Below are 5,719 nucleotides of genomic sequence, written 5' to 3' on the forward strand. Positions count from 1 at the left end.
AGGTGAAGCCGTTAAAAGCCAGACCTCAAGATAAAGATAAAATGATCAGGTTTAAAAGTCTCCCTGAGGGATAAACACTAACTTGAGATTGTGCTGTGATTGATATCACCTGGTCCAGTAAAATCCAGATAGACATCAGTTACCCAGGTTGGGGACAAGAGCATCTGGACTTACCCCTTCCAAAAATGTCTTTGTTCTTTCCATATACCCTTACATGACTTGCTTCCCTATTGGATCAATATTAGCTAAGCAGCTATACTTGTAATTCTATAGGTTGATTTAGTTGGACCCATGTTATGACCACATTGTGACTTTTCTACATAAATTGCCCCTGACAAAGAGCTTCAATGACAATCCACTCAGGACCCCTCCTGTCTCTCAAGAGCTATCTCTCAATACACCTTTCTTACTCTTAACCTCTATTGTACCTTAGAATTCATTCTTCAATTTCAGGAGACACAAACTGTACATGAGACATAAAACAGTTTGGAAGCTTTATTTCTCCCATAGTGCTGCCAGCTCTAATCTGCCATTGTAGCCACCCACCTACTACTGACTTTTTAAAAACTAAACTTATTTCCAAGTGTTACATTAAAAACATAAAAAGTATACATATTAATGTGGCAACATACAATATTTTATAAATTGTACATTTTAAATGTTTAAATCAGATTAGACTCACTGTTTCCTCAAACTTTTATCATTTATTTATAGTAGAAACCTTGAAAATCCTTTCATTTAGCTACTTGAAATCTTCAAGACATTTTTCTTATCTATAGTCACCTTACTACACAAGAGCACACCAGACCTTCTTGTTTATTTCTAACCATAACTTGCTATCCATAATCAAACTTTCCCCATTCTTCTCTCCCCTGTATTCATTTTAATCTCTGGAAATCACTATTCTGCTCTCAATTTATTTGAGATCAAAGTTTTTAAATTCCATATGTGAGATAAGATGGTGCTCATCATTCTGGGCTTGGGTTACAGTTCACTTAGCGTACATAATGATTTCCAGGTCAATTTTTGTTTTTAAACATGACATTATTTCATTCTTTTTCATGGGTTTATAGTGATCCATTGTGTTATCTATACCATATTTCCTTTATCTATTCATCAGGTAGTGTACGCTTCAGGCTTCATGGCTATCATGAATAGTACTGCAATAAACATGGAATGTGGGTGTTGCGTCAACATGCTGGTTTTATTTCTTTTGCATATAAACCAAGTAGTGATACTAGTGGATCCTATGTAAGTTCTGTTTTAAAATTTTCAGAAGGTCCCATACTATTTTCTATAATAGCTGCACTAATTTACAGTTCCATCAGCAATAAGCAAGGGTACTCTTTCTGCCACATCCTTGCCAATACCTATTACCTTTAGTATTTGTAATGATAACCATTGTTATTTGGCTGAAGTGACATTTCATTGTGGTTTTTATTTACATTTTCCTGATAATTAATGATACTGAGCCTTTTTTCATATGCTTCTTGACTACTTGCATGGGTTCTTTTGAGTACAGTCATTAAGTATTTTGCCTAATTTTAAAATTACACTCTCTATTGTGTGCTTTCAAGTTTTTGAGTTCCTCGTGTATTCTGGATATAGTACATTGTAAATACTTTCTCCAGTTCTTTAACTGGTCTCTTCACTCTGTTGATTATGTCCAATGTAATCCCATTTGCCCATATTTGTTATCATTTGTTGTGCTTTTTTGGTCTTGTCCAAACAAAACAGCAAAAACAACAACAAAAACAACTCTTTGCCTATCCTAAAGTGTACTGAAACTTTTCCCGTATGGTTTTAGTAGTTACAAAATTTTCAGTCTTATGTTTGACTTTTAATCCATTTTAAGTTTATTCCTGTAACAAAGAAGAGATGTTTCATTCTCCTGCATGTGAATATTCAATTTTCCCTGCATCATTTATTGAAAAGTTGTCTTTCTACAGTGCATGTTTTCAGCACCTCTGTTGGAAACTAGTTGGTTGTAGGTAGATGGTCTTATTTCCAGACTCTATATTTTTTTTCTATTGGTCAATGTGTCTGTTTTTATGCCAGTTTCATGTTGTTTTGGTTACTTTAGCTACTTAGAACATTCTGAGGTTAAGTATTATAATGCTTTCTGCTTTGTTCTTTTGCTCAAAATGACTTTGACTATTTAGGGTTTTAATGGTTCTACACAAGTTTTAGGATACTTTTCCTACTTCTTTGGAAAATGTCATGTGTATTTTTAAGGAATTGCCTTCAATCTGTGATTGCTTCGATTATTATGGGCATTTTAACAAATTGACTCCTCTGACCCATGAACATAAGATGTCTTTCCAATTTTCTTGTCAGTTTCAGCTTCTCTCATGAGAGTTTAATAGTTTTCATTTTAGAAAGCTTATACCTTTTGGGTTGAATTTATTCTGAAATGTACTGTAGTAATTGTAAATTGGACTTTTGTCTTAATTTCTATTTTATATAACTTGCACATAACAATGCAGCTAATTTTGTATGTGGGTCCTGTATCCTGTCATTTTGCTGAATTAATTTATTATTTCTAATAGATGTTTTGGGTGGAATCTTTGGGTTTTTCTATATAAGAGCACATCACCTACAAACAATCACTATTTGAGTTATTTTCAATTTGGATGACCTTTTCTTTCTTTCTCATGCCTGAATATTTTGGCTAAAACTTCCAGTACTATTTTGAATAAAAGGAGTGAAAGTGGACATCATTGTATTTTTCCAGATTTTAAAAGATTTTCAAGTTTTGGCCATTTGGTATGATGTTAGCTGTTGGCTTATTAAGTATGGCCTTGATTATGTCCAAGTACACTCCTTCTGTAGCTAATTCAGAATTTATCATGAGTGTGGATTTTATCAAGTGTCTTTTCTGCATATAATGAGATGATTATATGTATTTGTACTTCATCCTATTTATGTGTTCTATAGTGTTTACTGATTTGTGTATGCTTAACCATCTTTGTTTTGATGAGATTAATCCCACTTGAACTTAATGAATACATGTTTTTAATGTGCTGTTGAATTTGTTATCTACTATTTTGTTGAGGATTTATTTACATCTATTTTATTCAATAATATTGGCCTGTAGCAGTTTATTGTTGTTATTGTGTTCATATCTGCTTTGGATATCAAGGAAATGCTGGCCTTGCAGAATGAGTTGGAAAGAATTGCTTCTTCATCCATCTTTTTAGAATAATTCATTCAAATTGTTATTTCTTTAAAAGTCAGGTGGAAATAAGTAGTGAAGCATTTGTTCTGGGCTTTCTTTTGGTGGGAGAACTTTTATTATTTATTCAATCTCTTTACCTGTTGTTCTCTTTAGGTTTTCTAATTCTTTATTGTCATTCATTCTTGGTAAGATCTATATGTTTAAGGATTTCTCCATTTCTTCAAGGTTATAGAATTTGTTGGTGTATAATTCTTCATACAAGACTCTAATGACCATCTTTATTTTTCCAGTGTCAGTTGTTATGTTTCTCTTTTCATCTTTGATTTCATGAATTTGAGTCATCTCTTTTTCTTAGTATAGATAAGAGTCTCTTGGTTTCACAATTTTTCCATCAAACGTATTATTTTATTTATATTTTAAAATTTTAAACTTCTAATTTATTTATTTCTGATCTGATCTTATTTATTTTTTCCTTCTACCAATTTTTGGCTTGGTTTCCTATAGTTTCCTAGCTTCTTAATACATAACAATTGTTTGTTTAATTGAAATCTTTCTGCCTTTTCAATATAGATGTAGGTTGCTTTAAACTTCCCTTTTAGTAGTATATTTTCTGTGTTCCAATATGTTATGACAGGCTGTTTCTATTTTTTGCTTTGAGAACATTTTCTTGTTGATTCTTTCTTTCATCCATTAGCTGTTCAAAAGGAATTTTATTTAATTATTTATTTATTTGGTACCAGGGATTGAACTCAGCACCTTGCACTTGCCAGGCAGGTGCAGTGCTGCTGAATTACATCCCTGGGGCATGTATTTTTACAGTTTTGAAATGTCTCTTCTCATTGAGTTCCAAGATTATTGCATGATTGCTGGAAATATGTTGATATTATTTAATTTTGAAATGTACAGAAGGGACCTGTGGCTTATTTTATGTTCTATTCTGGAGAATATCTATATTTTGATGAGAGAATAGTGTGCTCTGCAGCTGTTGGATACAGTGTTCTGTAGACATCTATAATTTGATCAATTTGATCTAGGGTGTAATTTAACTTTCCTATTTCTTTGTTGATACTCTGTATGAATGATCCCTCCATTTTTAAAGCTGGAGTGTTAATATCCTCAATTATTATTTTATTGCAGTTAATCTCTCCCTTTAGCTCTATTTGTATTTGTTTAATATATTTGTATACTCCCATGTAGGGTACATATATATTTTAAATTGGCATTTCTTCTTGATGAATTGTCATTTTGTAATAACTTTCCTCATCTCGTTTTAATGCTTTTGATTTAAAGTCTTTTTTTTGTACTGGGGATTGAACTTGGGTCTTTGTGCTTGGAAGGCAGGTGGCAGAACCACTGAGCTAAATCCCTGGCCCTAAAGTCTGTTATATGATAGAAATATATCTACTCTTGCTTTGCTGTGGATTGAATTTCCAAGGAGTCTTATTCTATCCACTCCATCTCAGCATATGTATGTTCATAGAGATGACATAAGTTAGAAACATACAGTTGGATCTTCTTTTTCAAATCCACTCATCACTCTATGCCTTTTACTTGGAAATTTTAATCTATTAAATGTAATCATTGATAGGTTATTACTTACTACAGCTAAATTTTGCAGTTTTATTTTAGCTCCTTTCTTTGTCTCCCTCTCTTATCCACCCTCCTTTGTGGTTAACTGACATTTTCAAATACTTTATTTTAATTCCTTTCTTTTTTATTTTTTATTTAATGTGGATCTTTGCTTTGTAGTTACCATGACACTTACAAAAAAAATTTCTTGAATATAGTAAGTAGTTTTGAAATGTCAGCAAATTTCATGATGACAAAGAAACAAAACAGAAAGTAGATAATAATAAAATAGTCAGCATTAGCAGTGCATTTATGTTTATTTTTAATTTTAGACGTCCCATTATCTGTCTTTCTCTTATCTCTATCACTTAGTATATTTATACAGTTATTGATTTTATTTTTTTATTCTTCATACTAAAGATATAAATTTTGCACCATGTTTACAATATTAAATTATTTGGTTTTTTCTTTGTATTTTCTCTCTGTAGTGACTTTGTATTTTCTGATGTTTTCTTTTTACTCACTACAGTTTATTTCTTCCAGTTCAAATAATTTCCTTGAACATTTCTGGTTGGACAGTCCTGATAGAAATAGATTCACTCAGCATTTTTTGTATCTTAGTATATTTCTTTCTCCTTTATTTCTCAGAGATAGCTTTAGTATTCCCACTTGGTACTTTCTTCACTGCCCCCTTTGTTTCTGTGAAAATCTTATGTGGCTGTCTCCTAGACTGTAAAGTTTCTGCTACGAAATTCTGCTCGCAGATTAATTGGGACACCATTACATGTTGTTATTTTTTCTCTTACTGCCAAAAACTACACAGTTATTTCTCATCTTTAAGAACTTAAATACATGACTTGGGGTATATTGGATTAATGTAACTTTTACTGGTTACATTTGATCTTCCTGAACCTGAACATTTATATGATTTTCAAGGTTTATGAAAATTTCTGTTACTATTCCTCTAAATAA

This window comes from Fukomys damarensis, unplaced genomic scaffold (genome assembly GCF_012274545.1).
Source record: "Fukomys damarensis isolate Sample0158 unplaced genomic scaffold, DMR_v1.0_HiC HiC_scaffold_39, whole genome shotgun sequence".
Lineage (NCBI taxonomy): Eukaryota > Metazoa > Chordata > Mammalia > Rodentia > Bathyergidae > Fukomys > Fukomys damarensis.